This window comes from Schistocerca serialis, chromosome 10 (assembly GCF_023864345.2).
Source record: "Schistocerca serialis cubense isolate TAMUIC-IGC-003099 chromosome 10, iqSchSeri2.2, whole genome shotgun sequence".
NCBI classification, from domain to species: Eukaryota; Metazoa; Arthropoda; class Insecta; order Orthoptera; family Acrididae; genus Schistocerca; species Schistocerca serialis.
This window is the reverse complement of record NC_064647.1, coordinates 170,538,912-170,554,121: the sequence shown is the minus strand read 5'-3', so window position 1 is coordinate 170,554,121 and position 15,210 is coordinate 170,538,912. Positions and strand designations below refer to the sequence as shown.

Below are 15,210 nucleotides of genomic sequence, written 5' to 3'. Positions count from 1 at the left end.
AGCAGCGCGGCCAGCAGCGCGCCCGACGCCAGCGCCGCGACGCCCAGTGCCGCCAGGCAGACGCACGCGCAGAGCACGGTGCGGCGTCGCGCCATCAGCCGGCGGCCGGCGAGCACCACCTGCTGCGGGCGGCCGGCGTCGCTGCAACAGCCGGGTTACAAATGTACCGCTTTGTTTCATCTCCAGTTTCACCTGACCTTCAAAAGCACTCACATTATCCGGTTTCTGAATTAAACGATTTTCGGTTTCTACTACTTTTATTTCTAGCAATATATCATGTCGATCTATAAGTTCATACAGTTTTTCCGTAAGTTTGATAAACAAAACCGATACAAATAGCAGAGACTTTAATCATCAATAATATATTTTATTTAATTGATGAAATTTTTGATAAAAATTAACAGAAGTGTAAGGATGCACATAAAGTCCGGGAATACTTTCAATTATTTATTGCACAAAAGCCAAACATTGTACGGATATCATACATATGTCATTATGAAGAGAAACTCCGAAAGCTTTTTTTCATGTATACCGCCACAATGTAGTTTGGTAGAGTACGCGAAGGAACTTGCCCCCCTTCTTGCAGCGGTGTACCGTAGGTCTCTAGAAGAGCGTAGCGTTGCAAAGGATTGGAAAAGGGCACAGGTCATCCCCGTTTTCAAGAACGGACGTCGAACAGATGTGCAGAACAATAGACCTATATCTCTAACGTCGATCTGTTGTAGAATTTTGGAACACGTATTATGTTCGAGTATAATGACTTTTCTGGAGACTATAAATCTACTGTGTAGGAATCAGCATGGGTCTCGAAAAAGACGATCGTGTGAAACCCAGCTCGCACTATCCGTCCACGAGACTCAGAGGGCCATAGACACGGGTTCCCAGGTAGATGCCGTGTTTCTTGACTTCCGCAAGGCGTTCGATACAGTTCCCCACAGTCGTTTAATGAACAAAGTAAGAGCATATGGACTATCAGACCAATTGTGTGATTGGATTGAAGAGTTCCTACATAACAGAACGCAGCATGTCATTCTCAATGGAGAGAAGTCTTCCGAAGTAAGAGTGATTTCAGGTGTGCCGCAGGGGAGTGTCATAGGACCGTTGCTTTTCACAATATACATAAATGACCTTGTGGATGACATCGGAAGTTCACTGTGGCTTTTTGCGGATGATGCTGTAACTTATTGAGAGGTTGTAACAATGGAAAATTGTACTGAAATGCAGGAGGATCTTTAACGAATTGACGCATGGTGCAGGGAATGGCAATTAAATCTCAATGTAGACAAGTGTAATGTGCTGCGAATACATAGAAAGAAAGATCGTTTATCATTTAGCTACAACATAGCAGGTCAGCAACTGGAAGCAGTTAATTCCATAAATTATCTGGGAGTACGCCTTAGGAGTGATTTAAAATGGAATGATCATATAAAGTTGATCGTCGGTAAAGCAGATGCCAGACTGAGATTCACTGGAAGAATCCTAAGGAAATGCAATCCGTTAACAAAGGAAGTAGGTTACAGTACATTTGTTCGCCCACTGCTTGAATGTTGCTCACCAGTGTGGGCAGATAGGGTTGATAGAAGAGATAGAGAAGATCCAACGGAGGAAACAGCGCTTCGTTACAGGATCATTTAGTAATCGCAAAAGCGTTACGGAGATGATAGATAAACTCCAGTGGAAGACTCTGCAGGAGAGACGCTCAGTAGCTCGGTACGAGCTTTTGTTGAAATATCGAGAACATACCTTCGCCGAGGAGTCAAGCAGTATTTTGCTCCCTCGTACTTATATGTCGCGAAGAGACCATGACGATAAAATGAGAGAGATTAGAGCCCACACAGAGGCATACCGACAATCTTTCCTTCCACGAACGATACGGGACTGGAATAGAAGGGAGAACCGATAGAGGAAGTCCCCTCCGCCACATACCGTCCGGTCGCTTGCGGAGTATGGATGTAGATGTAGATGTATATGTAGTCAAACATGGCGAGTTCAGGTGCGGAGCGAGCTTTCTGTGTGTTGGAGCACGACAAAAAGAAGTGCGCTACAGCTGTTCAGCGGATGTTTAGAATCAAGTACGGCAAGAAGCCACCAACAAGGAAGGCCACTTACCACTGGCACAACAAATTCGTTACGGCGGGCTGCTCGTGCCCGGCAAAGAGAAGCGGACGTCCCAGTGTGGAGCACGTATGAAAGACATTCATAGGGAGTCCAAAGAAATCGGTGCGTCGTGCATTCTGTGAACTCTAAATGGTTCCAATGACAGTGTGGGAAGTCCTGCGACATGAGCTGTCTATGAAACCATTCAAATTGGGGCTAGTGCAGAAGCTCAATGATGACGACAAGGGCAAGCGTTTTGTGTTTTGTTCGCAGTTGTAACAACTGAATCAGAATGGGGGTGGTATTGTTGATTTCTTAATTTTTAGCGACGAAGCGACTTTTCACACGAATGGGAAAGTGAACAGGCATAATTTTCGAATCTGGGGTACAAAGCATCCACATGAATGCATTGAATTTGAGCGTGATTCCCTAGAGTTAAATGTTTTTTTTGTGCCTTGTCACGTCGAAAGCTGTACGGGCCATTCTTATTCGTCGAGAGCACTGTCACTGGCTATTCCTACTTGGACATGTTGCAATAATGACTGATGCCTCAAATGCAATCAGACTCTCCGTTCATCGTTCAGCAGGATGGGGCTCCGCCCCATTTTCATCGTGAAGTTCGTGGGTACCTGAACACGGAGCTGCCGCATCGATGGATCGGCCGTGCTGCAGAAGGATACAGCTGTGTCCATGAAATGGCCTCCCCGATCACCAGATATCACTCCGTGTGACTTTTTTCTATGGGGACACATTAAAGATCTGGTGTATGTACCGCCTCTACCACGTGATGTAGCATAACTCTGGTAGGGAACACGGGAAGCGACTGCCACAGTTTAGGATGCCATGCTACGACGAGTATGGCAAGAATTCGATTACCCTATTGACGTCTGTGGGGTCACTCATGGTTCGCATATCGTAAGTTTAGGAGAAAAAAAACCTTTCAGAGTTTCTCCTCAAAATGCAATATGCATGACATCTGTCCAATGTTAATTCTTGTGCAATAAATAATTGAAAGTGTTCCTGGACTTTATGTACACCCTGTATATTTTCCTTCACTACTTACAACAGATTGCCGCGCGGAGTGACCGCGCGGTTAGAGGCGCCATATCACGGATTGCGCGGCTGCTCCCGCCGGAGGCATAGGTGTGTGTGTGTTATTCTTAGTATAAGTTGTTTCAGTTTATTTAACTAGTGTGTAAGTCTAAGGACCGATGACCTCAGAAATTTTGTCCCTTAGGTATCCGCACACACACAACAGTCTGCCGACGCTGGGGTAACTTCGCAATTCAGCGACCGCAGAAACCACGTGGTTCAGAGGCGAATGACTAGTCGAGCCATATTAGGAGAGCTTTTTAATCCGGAAAGGAAGTTCCTTGAAAGTTTTTCGACAGAGAGCGGAAAAGGTGAAAATTTGAAGCCGCAAGATCAGGTAAATAAGACGAGTGAGGAATGCCTTCCGAATCCAGGGTTTTTTGTCAGTCTAGCAGAATATGCGAGGGTGTTCTCGTCGAGAAACATCACTTAGCGCTGTCTTCTTGCTCTTTATTTTTGGGCTGCGTGTACAAGACCTCTCATTTGTAGACAATAAATGTCAACATGAATGGTTAACATGGGGGAAACAATTCGTTGTAAGCCATCCCAGAAGCATAACGTTATCTTTTGCGGATACACACAGGTCTTTGTACGGGGAATTACTGCTTTAGTCCGTTACATTTCGGGCATGCAGCCGCGCAAATAAAATTTCCTCCACTGATATTTTGGCCACGTATCGTCCGGCCATCCTCAGAGTGAGTCCCTAGACTGAAATATAAGTGGAGGAAATTTTACTTGAGCGGCTGCATGCCCGAAATTTAATGGACTATTCATTATGCCGCGAGAAGTTGAAAATGCACGGTTGCTGCTTTGTTTGGGCTCGACCTTTCCTTTTTCCCCCCTTATGTTAGTATGAAGACACCATTTCTCGTCACCAGCAACGATACAGGATAGGAATGGTCGTTCTTGTTTAGGAGCCAATTGATGCGGAGCTAGCAGAGAACCACGTATGGCCACCTGCTGACACTTGTCATTTTGCCTTAGAACATGCGGTATCCATTCACCAGATTTTTGAATCTTCCCATCACATGCAAATGTCTCACGATGGTGGAATGATCACAGTTCAACACATTTGCCAGTTCTCGAGTACACTGACGTCGAACGTTGTGGATTAATGCGTTTAAACGGTCTTCAAGAAACCCCGACGGTCATTCTGAACGTGGAGAGTCACTAATGTCAAATAACCCTCGCCAAAACGAGGAAACCCTTTCCCTGCCGTGCTCTGTCCAATGGCATTATTCCCATTCACAGCGCAAATGTTTCTGGCTGCTTCTGCAACTGTCATCTCTCTGTTGAATTGAAACAGACGAATAGGACGGAAATGTTCTGATTTCTCCACTTGGCACTCCATTTTCTAGTAACCACACCTCCACTCACTATTTTCAGATAACAAAATGACACTATACCAACTCAAATAACAACAGTGAACTACAAATCAAAAACGACGACCGACAAATAAACCTGTAGCAAGCGGAATACCAACATATAACATAAAAACGCTACGAACTTAGATCCACCTAAAGACATCGAACAAATATTGAAAAGCCAGCCGGAGTGGCCGAGCGGTTCTAGGCGCTACAGTCTGGAACCGCGTGACCGCTACAGTCGCAGGTTCGAATCCTGCCTCGGGCATGAATGTGTGTGATGTCCTTAGGTTAGTTAGGTTTAAGCAATTCTAAGTTCTAGGATACTGATGACCTCAGAAGTTTAGTCCCATAGTGCTCAGAGCCATTTGAACCAAATATTGAAAAATTCTAACACTCCCTCAGACTCTCGCATTATACGTTTTAACATCTACATCTACGTAATTACTCTGCTATTCACAATTAAGTGCCTGGCAGAGGATTCAGTGAAACACCCTCAAGCTGTCTCTCTACCGTTGTTCCACTCTCGAACGGCACGCGGGAAAAACGAGCACTTAAATTTTTCCGTGCGAGCCCTGAATCCTCTTATTTTATCGTGATAATCATTTCTCCTTATGTAGGTGGGTGCCAACAGAATGTTTTCGCAATTGGAGGAGAAAACTGGTGATTGAAATTTCATGAGAAGATCCCGTCGGAACGAAAAACACCTTTGTTTTAATGATTGCCACTCGAATTCACGTATCGTGTCTGTGGCACCATGTCCCCTATTTCTCGATAATACAAAACGAGCTGCCCTTCTTTCTACTTTTTCGACGTCATCCGTCAGTCCCACCTGATGCGGATCCCATACTGCACAGCAGTACTCCAGAATAGGGTGGAGAAACGTGGTGTAAGCAGTCTCTTTAGTAGACCTGTTGCACCTTCTAAGTGTTCTGCCAGTGGATCGCAGTCTGTGGTTTGCTCTACCCACAACGTTATCTATGTGATCGTTCCAATTTAGGTTATTTGTAATTGTAATCCCTAAGTATTTAGTTGAATTTACAGCAATCAAGTTTGTGTGACTTATCGCGCAATCGAAATCTAGCGGGTTTCATTTAGTACTCATGTGAATAACTTCACACTTTTCTTTATTCGGAGTCAATTGCCACTTTTCGTACCTAACAGATATATCATCTAAATAATTGTGCAACACATTTTAGTCATCTGATGACTTTACAAGGCGGAAAATGACAGCATCATCTGCAAACAGTCTAAGACGGCTACTCACATTGTCTCCTATGTCGTTAATATAGATCAGGAACAATAGATGGCGTGTAACACTTCCTTTTGGTACGCCGGATATTACTTTTGTCTTACTCGATGACTTTTCGTCTATTACTACGAACTGTGACCTTTGTGACAGGAAATCACGAATCCAGTCGCGCAACTGAGGCGATATTCCATAGGCATGCAGTTTGGTTAGAAGACGCTTGTGAGGAACGGAGTCGAAAGCCTTCTGGAAATTTAAGAATATGGAATCAATTTGACATCCAGTGTCGACAGCACTCATCGCTTCACGAGTATAAAGAGCTAGTTGTGTTTCGCGATAACGATATTTTCTGAATCCGTGCTATGTGTCAATAAATCGTTTTCTTCGAGGTACTCCATAATGTTCGAGCACAGTATATGTTCCGAAACCCTACTGCAGATCGACGTTAGTGATACGGGCTTGTAATTCATTGGGTTACTCCTACTTCCCTTTTTGGGTAATGGTGTGACTTGAGCAATTTTCCAGTCCTTGGGTACGGATCTTTCTGTGAGCGAGCGGTTGTATATAATTTCTAAATATGGAGCTATTGTATCAGCATATTCTGAAAGGAACCTAACTGGTATACAATCTGAACCTATTAAGTGATTTAAGCTGCTTTGCTACACCGAAGATATCTACTTCTATGTTTCTCATCTTGGCAGTTGTTCTTGATTGGAATTCAGGAATATTTGCTTCGTCCTCTTTGGTGAAGGACTTTCGGAAATGCTTTAGTGTCATTGACATCAGGGACTTCACCGTTGTTATCGCACAGCGAAATTATTGATTGGCTCTTGCCACTGTTGTGCTTTATGTACGAGGGCTATTCGGAAAGTAAGGAATGATCAGTCGCGAAGTGGAAATTACAGTCAAAATCCGATGAAGTTTTGCACAGATGCGTTGGTCACTGTGTCTAGTAAGCCCACCGATGGCATCATGTCGCTCTTTTCAGTTCTGAGCTGACAGTGAGTACGTAAAGATGGCTAAAAATTAGCGTCTCCAGCCAAGTATGAGGGCCTGGCGAAAGATTTCGCCTGAAGCTATGCAATCCACATAACATAACTGTCATGCGGTACGTTCTACACGACAATTCTCCACCGCACTCTGCAGGGGCAATGAAGATGCTCCTGCAGCCTTTTCGATGGGAAATGTTTGATCACCCGCAATACAGCCCGTAACTGGCTACCCCTGAGGTTCATCTCTGCTCAAACCGCTGGGTATGAAAACAATATTTTGTCACAGAAAACGAGCTGCGGTCCAGAGTAGAAAAGTGTCGAAAAGCACTTCTACGAGGGCAGTTCAATAAGTAATGCAACACATTTTTTTTCTGAAACAGGGGTTGTTTTATTCAGCATTGAAATACACCAGGTTATTCCCCAATCTTTTAGCTACACAACACTATTTTTCAACGTAATCTCCATTCAATGCTACGGCCTTACGCCACCTTGAAATGAGGGCCTGTATGCCTGCACGGTACCATTCCACTGGTCGATGTCGGAGCCAACGTCGTACTGCATCAATAACTTCTTCATCATCCGCGTAGTGCCTCCCACGGATTGCGTCCTTCATTGGGCCAAACATATGGAAATCCGACGGTGCGAGATCGGGGCTGTAGGGTGCATGAGGAAGAATGGTCCACTGAAGTTTTGTGAGCTCCTCTCGGGTGCGAAGACTTGTGTGAGGTCTTGCGTTGTCATGAAGAAGGAGAAGTTCGTTCAGATTTTTGTGCCTACGAACACGCTGAAGTCGTTTCTTCAATTTCTGAAGAGTAGCACACTACACTTCAGAGTTGATCGTTTGACCATGGGGAAGGACATCGAACAGAATAACCCCTTCAGCGTCCCAGAAGACTGTAACCATGACTTTACCGGCTGAGGGTATGGCTTTAAACTTTTTCTTGGTAGGGGAGTGGGTGTGGCGCCACTCCATTGATTGCCGTTTTGTTTCAGGTTCGAAGTGATGAACCCATGTTTCATCGCCTGTAACAATCTTTGACAAGAAATTGTCACCCTCAGCCACATGACGAGCAAGCAATTCCGCACAGATGGTTCTCCTTTGCTCTTTATGGTGTTCGGTTAGACAACGAGGGACCCAGCGGGAACAAACCTTTGAATATCCCAACTGGTGAACAATTGTGACAGCACTACCAACAGAGATGTCAAGTTGAGCACTGAGTTGTTTGATGGTGATCCGTCGATCATCTCGAACGAGTGTGTTCGCACGCTCCGCCATTGCAGGAGTCACAGCTGTGCACGGCCGGCCCGCACGCGGGAGCTCAGACAGTCTTGCTTGACCTTGCGGCGATGATGACACACGCTTTGCCCAACGACTCACCGTGCTTTTGTCCACTGCCAGATCACCGTAGACATTCTGCAAGCGCCTATGAATATCTGAGATGCCCTGGTTTTCCGCCAAAAGAAACTCGATCACTGCCAGTTGTTTGCAACGCACATCGGTTACAGACGCCATTTTAACAGCTCCGTACAGCGCTGCCACCTGTCGGAAGTCAATGAAACTATACGAGACGAAGCGGGAATGTTTGAAAATATTCCACAAGAAATTTCCGGTTTTTTCAACCAAAATTGGCCGAGAAAAAAAATGTGTTGCATTACTTATTGAACTGCCCTCATATAACGTGCGAATTGAAAAGTTGGTACAACGCTACGACAGATATCTAAGTCTGAGCAGCGACTTTGTAGCGAAGTAGCTGGAAGGTGTAGCTAACCGCGAATAAAAGAGTTTTGATTTTCACTGTGGTTTCCATTTCGCGACCTATTGTTCCTTACTTTACGAATAGCCCTCGTACGACCGGGATTTTTTTGGGTTTTCTGCCAGATTTCGAGACAGTTTCGTTGTGGAAATTATTAAAAGCATTTCGCATTGAACCAGGCGCTATATTTCCAACTTCTGCAAAACTTTGACAATCTTGAAGATTATGCATTCTTTTGAATTTGGCGTGTTTTTATCGTTGCTTCTACAACAGCGATGTGACCCGTTTTTTAATAGTACCATCACTTATTATTTTATGTGGTCTATATCTTTCAATTGCCGTCGATACTATCTCTTTGAAATCATTCCACATCCTTTCTACGCTTACATGATCAGATCGGAAGGAGTGGAGACTGTCTATTAAAAAGGCGTTAAGATTATTTTTATCAGCGTTTTTAAATAGATGTGCTTTGGGTGTTGTTTTTGATGGGGAGACAACGCGGAAGCAATAGGACATTGGGTCTTCCGATACCGCGACACCACGGCTTCGGCCGCGCAACACACGGCTAACGCAGAGCCCGTAGCTGCGCCTTGCCATAAAGCCGCGGATCGCCGGTCAGAGCTGTCCACGCGCCATCCCAACATACCGTCTGCCGCCGTCGTCCCCACACGACGAATGGGCACGAAGGAGAGTGAGAAGATTCGTTCCACCCTCCATTCCCTTAATAAATGAGCTGTGTCCTCACCCAGTCAAATCGAACCTGACATTTGCAATTTTTGTATAAATGCAATCATTTCATCTTTTAATCATTCAAAAAGTTTTCTCCATTCGTTTATCGATCCCATAATCCCAGAACCTTTTGCTTTTTAATTCCGTTTGATTATTTATCTTACTTAATTATTGGCTCCCAACGTGGTATAATACGCTGAATGAGTTTTGGCGGTGTTGCGGGTACGTGACGCAGCAAGGAAAGACTTAAAGCGGAAGAGAGACGAATGGGCACTCATTTCAGCGAAGATACGGGCCGCAAATGCGGAAATTCAGTGATACGAGGGTTGTCCAGTAAGTAAGATCCGATCGGTCGCAAATTCGAAACCACTGGGAAAATCCGGTAAAGCTTTGCACAGATGTGTTGTGCAGAGTCTCTAGTATGCTCGTCGACCGTGTCGCGTCGGTCTTTTCAGTTTTGAGTGAACAGTGAGCACCTAAAGATGCGTAGGGAATAGCTTCTCCTGCCAAGTATGAGGGCCTGGTTAGAGATTTCGCCTGTGTCATGCAGCCCACATAACACAACTATCGAGCAGTTCCTTCTTCGTGCCAATTCTCGGCAGCACACTGCAGGGGCAATGAAGACGCTTCTGCAGCGTTTCCGATGAGAAGTGTCTGATCACCCACAATACAGTCCGTCATTGGCTCCCCCTGAGTCTCATCTCTGCTCACAAGAACCGCTGGCTATGAAGACAAAATTTTTCCGCAGACAACGAGCTGCAGACCAGTGCAAATAAAAGCCGAAAGCACAGGCGGTGATTTCTATGACGAGGATATTGGAAAGATGATACAACACTACGGCAACACTCGAAGTTGGAGCGGCGACTATGTAGAGGAGTAGGTGGAAGGTGTACCTAACTGTTGCAAATAGAACGTTACTGGTTTTCACTGTGGTTTCCATTTTGCGACCGATCTGAACTTACTTTCTGGACAACCCTTGTACAAGCTGACAAGGGTACATTGTTGTGGCGTTGAGGCTGGAGATGAGAATCTCTAAAATGGCGAAGCTCGCCGTCCGTTTCCAACTACTGTCGTGAGCACCTGCGGAAAGTGGTTAAAGGATGGTGGAATAACGAGTAGGCCGAATGGTACTGGACGGCCAAGTCTCATCAGAAAACGTAGCAGTCGGAGGATCCCCCACTGTGTAACCCAGGATAGGCAGCGATCTGTGGCAGATCTGACGACAGAGCAAATTGCTGGTGCAGCCACAGGTGTTACGAAGCACACCATTCGAAGACCATTGTTGAACATGGAGCTGCACATCACACGACCCCTACACGTTACTGTGTTCACGCAACGACATCGTCAGGTATGATTACTGGGGGCGCAGCATCACTGATCAAAGGATCAATAGTAACGTCTCGTTTGTCGAATGAATCGCATTCGTTGTTACGCCGGGTCGGTGTCTGGGTCCTTACACGGCGTCATCCAGGCGAAGGGCTACACGAAATATGCATTGTGCCACAGATGCAGGCCGGTGAGGTCAGAATTATGCTATGGGGTACATAGAGATGGCCTTCTACGCGATCTGTGGCGGTAATCGAAGGCATCATGACTGCGGTGTACCACGTGAACATTATTGCAGACCGCTTGCATCTCTTCATGCTTGAAGTCTCCTTCTATGGCGATAGCATCTTCCGTGTTACAATATCAGAATCGTGCTACAGTGGTTCGAGGAGCATTATAGTGAATTCACACTAATGTTCTGGCCACCAAATGTGCCTGATCCGCATGTACCTACTGGAACACAAATCGGGTGACAGCTGCGTGCGTGTAAACAACCATCCCGTAATTTGCGGGAATTTAGTGATCTGTCCGTGGACATCTGGTGCCACATACGTCCCTAATTCTGTAAAGCACTTACAGAATCCATGCCAGGCAGAGTCTCTGTTGTACTGTGCTAGAAAAGTGGAACAACACGCTATTGGCTCTGAGCACTATGGGACTTAACAGCTGAGGTCATCAGTCCCCTAGAACGTAGAACTACTTAAACCTAAGGACACAACACACATCCATGCACGAGGCAGGATTTGAACCTGCGACCGCAGCGGTCGCGCGGTTCCAGACTGAAGCGCCTAGAACCGCTCGGCCACCGCAGCCGGCAACACGCTATTACACTGGTAGTCATAATGTTTTGGCTCATCACTGTATAATTAGTAATCTCCTAGAGATCAAAGTATTCTCGTTTCACTACAGCTGATAAATTTTAAATGTATTACTTTTGTCACAAGTATTAGTCAAATATCTACACTACTGGCCATTAAAATTGCTACACCACGAAGATGACGTGCTGCAGACGCGAAATATAACCGACAGGAAGAAGATGCTGTAATATGCAAATGATTAGCTTTTCAGAGCATTCACACGAGGTTGCCGCCGGTGGCGACACCTACAACGTGCTGACATGAGGAAAGTTTCCAACCGGTTTCTCATACACAAACAGCAGTTGACCGGCGTTGCCTGGTGAAACGTTGTTGTGAGGCCTCGTGTAAGGAGGAGAAATGCGTACCATCACGTTTCCGACTTTGATAAAGGTCGGATTGTAGTCTATCGCGATTGCGGTTTATCGTATCGCGACATTGCTGCTCCCGTTGGTCGAGAGCCAATGACTGTTAGCAGAATATGGAATCGGTAGGTTCAGGAGGGTAATACGGAACGCCGTGCTGGATCCCAACAGCCTCGTATCACTAGCAGTCGAGACGACAGGCATCTTATCCACATGGCTGTAACTGATCGTGCAGCCACGTCTCGATCCCTGAGTCAACAGATGGGGACGTTTGCAAGACAATAACCATCTGCACGAACAGTTCGACGACGTTTGAAGCAGCATGGACTACCAACTCGGAGACCATGGCTGCGGTTACCCTTGACGCTGCATCACAGACAGGAGCGCCTGCGATGGTGTACTCAACGACGAACCTGAGTGCACGAATGGCAAAACGTCATTTTTTCGAATGAATTCAGATTCTGTTTACAGCATCATGATGGTCGGATCCGTGTTTGGCGACATCGCGGTGAACGCACATTGGAAGCGTGCATTCGTCATCGCCATACTGGCGTATCACCCGGCGTGATGGTATGGGGTGCCATTGGTTACACGAGTCGGTCACCTCTTGTTCGTATGACGGCACTTTGAACAGTGAACGTTACATTTCAGATGTGTTACGACCCGTGGCTCTACCCTTCATTCGATCCCTGCGAAACCCTACATTTCAGCAGGATAATGCACGACCGCATGTTGCAGGTCCTGTATGGGCCTTTCTGGAAACAGAAAATGTTCGACTGCTGCCCTGGCCAGCACATTGTACAGATCTCTCACCAACTGAAAACGTCTGCTCAATGGTGGCCGAGCAACTGGCTCGTCACAATACGCCAGTCACTACTCTTGACGAACAGTGGTATCGTGTTGATGCTGCATGGGCAGTTGTACCTGTACACGCCATCCAAGCTCTGTTTGACTCAATGCCCAGGCGTATCAAGGCCGTTATTAGGGCCAGAGGTGGTTGTTCTGGGTACTGATTTCTCAGGATCTATGCACCGAAATTGCGTGAAAATGTAATCACATATCAGTTCTAGTATAATATATTTGTCCAATGAATACCTATTTATCATCTGCATTTCTTCTTGGTGTAGCAATTTTAATAGCCAGTAGTGTATTTTCAGTACTCAACGGGAACTGGAATATAATTGATATTTTGCTGAAAAAATCAAAAATTCTCTTTGAAAAAATGCAAGTCAAGTATGTAGATAGTATGCAAAATACAATATCTGCTAGAATCAATTAAATGACAATAGTTAAAATTTCAATAACAAATCAATCCATTGACCAATATATATTGTCCAGTGTGTTCATAAATAAGCATTCTACGGGGTGTTCAAAAAGTCTGTCCGCAGTGCCGTATGGTTGTTAGCTGTGCGTGCCGTACGATTGTTCGCCTGCCTGGGTGCCTTCCCTCCAAGTGGACTCTCACAACATTCCTCTGTTTCGTTCATCTGAGGCAGCGTCAGTAGTATCGCTGGTGTGTGTAGTTACACGTGTTGACGTGAACGTTTAAGTTTAGTTCCTCTGTTCGTTTGTTTCGTTTTTGTCACTCTTAAAATTCTGACCATTGAATAACGTGTGTTTTTAGTTGAACAAGTGTTCAAAGCTGGCGGTAAAGACACAGTTTCAGTTCGTCAAACATTTAATTCAGTTTTCCCGGAGACAACACTTCCACATCGCGATACTGTGCGAGATTTGATTAATAGATTTCGAAGCACGCGTTCAGTGACAGATGCACCGAGAAGTGGTCCTCCTAGCGTTTTGTCTGAGGATAAACTACTCGATATTTCCGATAAAATGTCCGTGAGTCCGAACAAGTCAATTAGAAAACTCGCCTAGTAAATTGATGTTAGTATCCGAACGGCCCACACAGCTGTAAGGAAACAATTAGATCTTTCCCCATAAAAAGTAACAGTCGTGCAAGAACTGAAAAATACTCATCATGGCAAGAGACCGTATTATTGTCAATGGTTCAAAAATTTCGTTCAACAAAATGGAAGAGATATTCTTAATGAAACGTTTTTCACTGGTGGGGCGTGGTTTCATTTATCCAGGTACGTGATCTCTCAAAATTCTCGTATATAGAGTACTGTAAATCCATTGTGTATTCATGAGGAACCACTTCATTCTGTGAAAATAGAAGGTTGGATTGCAATTTCTAGACGTCGGATTGTGGGTCCCATATTTTTCAACGAAACAGTAAACGCACAACGATACTGCAGTGATATTCTGTACCCATCCATAGGAGAACTTCCCTCCCTTTGTTTCCAGCTGGTGTTTGCTTCTTCTTCTATCGACACTATTTGGAGTTCCTTCATGTGAATGCCGTGTGAGGATATCTGCCATCTGTTTCCGAAACATTGTGATTGACGCTTTCCTTACCATCACATCTGACAACAGTGGTGTTAAAAAAAATTCGATACTATTTATGGTTTTCGATGGACTGCCAGCGCACTCATCTGTTCAGAAAGGTCAATAGCAATTTTTATGTTATTACATTTAGTAGCAATTTTTGGCTTTCGGTAATTCCTTCTTTTTGCTACTCACGTTTTCCATTTCATTCGAATGTTTGTTGGAATAAACCAAAACATCTCTTTTGCCTTTCCATTTCAGGACCATAATACTCTGACTACTCTCCTTTGCAAAGAAGTCACCGCGTTTCAATTTGGACATTACAATTTCTTCGAGAATCCCTTTACGATTTAGTCGATGCATACCAACCAAAGGTGTGGTATTCCCTTCGTCAGGTACTAGGCCGTAAATTCGAAAACTGTAGCAGTATCAATTATCGTACCTCAGTTTAAACATTTTGTGCCACAACTATGCCTCTCAGCCCGCATCTCGTGGTCGTGCGGTAGCGTTCTCGCTTCCCACGCCCGGGTTCCCGGGTTCGATTCCCGGCGGGGTCAGGGATTTTCTCTGCCTCGTGATGGCTGGGTGTTGTGTGATGTCCTTAGGTTAGTTAGGTTTAAGTAGTTCTAAGTTCTAGGGGACTGATGACCTAAGATGTTAAGTCCCATAGTGCTCAGAGCCAACTATGCCTCTTTTGTTTTGAAATATTACATGAATATAATTTCTCCACATAATTCATAGTAGTTCGGCAGGATCGTAATATTTTTTTAAAATATTTGTTCTGTACGTCAATGATGAACCAAACTTTTGAGAGACGATCTGATGTATCACCTTTTGTACTGTCTGCGAAATTCAACGTTCTCATCACAAATTAGAAGCGATGTCAGTTCGCTAACTTTCACTGGAATGTTTGAATAAGCACTGGATCCTGAGGCCAATATAAATGTATGGATGTTTCACCAATCCTATCCACAAAATTAGTCCAAACAACCGCTTTATT

The 15,210-nt window shown here is 45.0% G+C and overlaps 1 long non-coding RNA gene across 1 annotated transcript in view; it reads right to left on the bottom strand.

Moving 5' to 3' along the window:
• Positions 1-62: 62 nt before the first annotated feature.
• LOC126424976 (uncharacterized) overlaps positions 63-15,210 on the bottom strand; it is a 305,892-nt gene continuing 290,744 nt past the window's right edge. The window contains exon 3 of the long non-coding RNA XR_007576239.1: positions 63-141. This is a non-coding gene — a long non-coding RNA (uncharacterized LOC126424976). The remainder of the gene's footprint in view (positions 142-15,210) is intronic.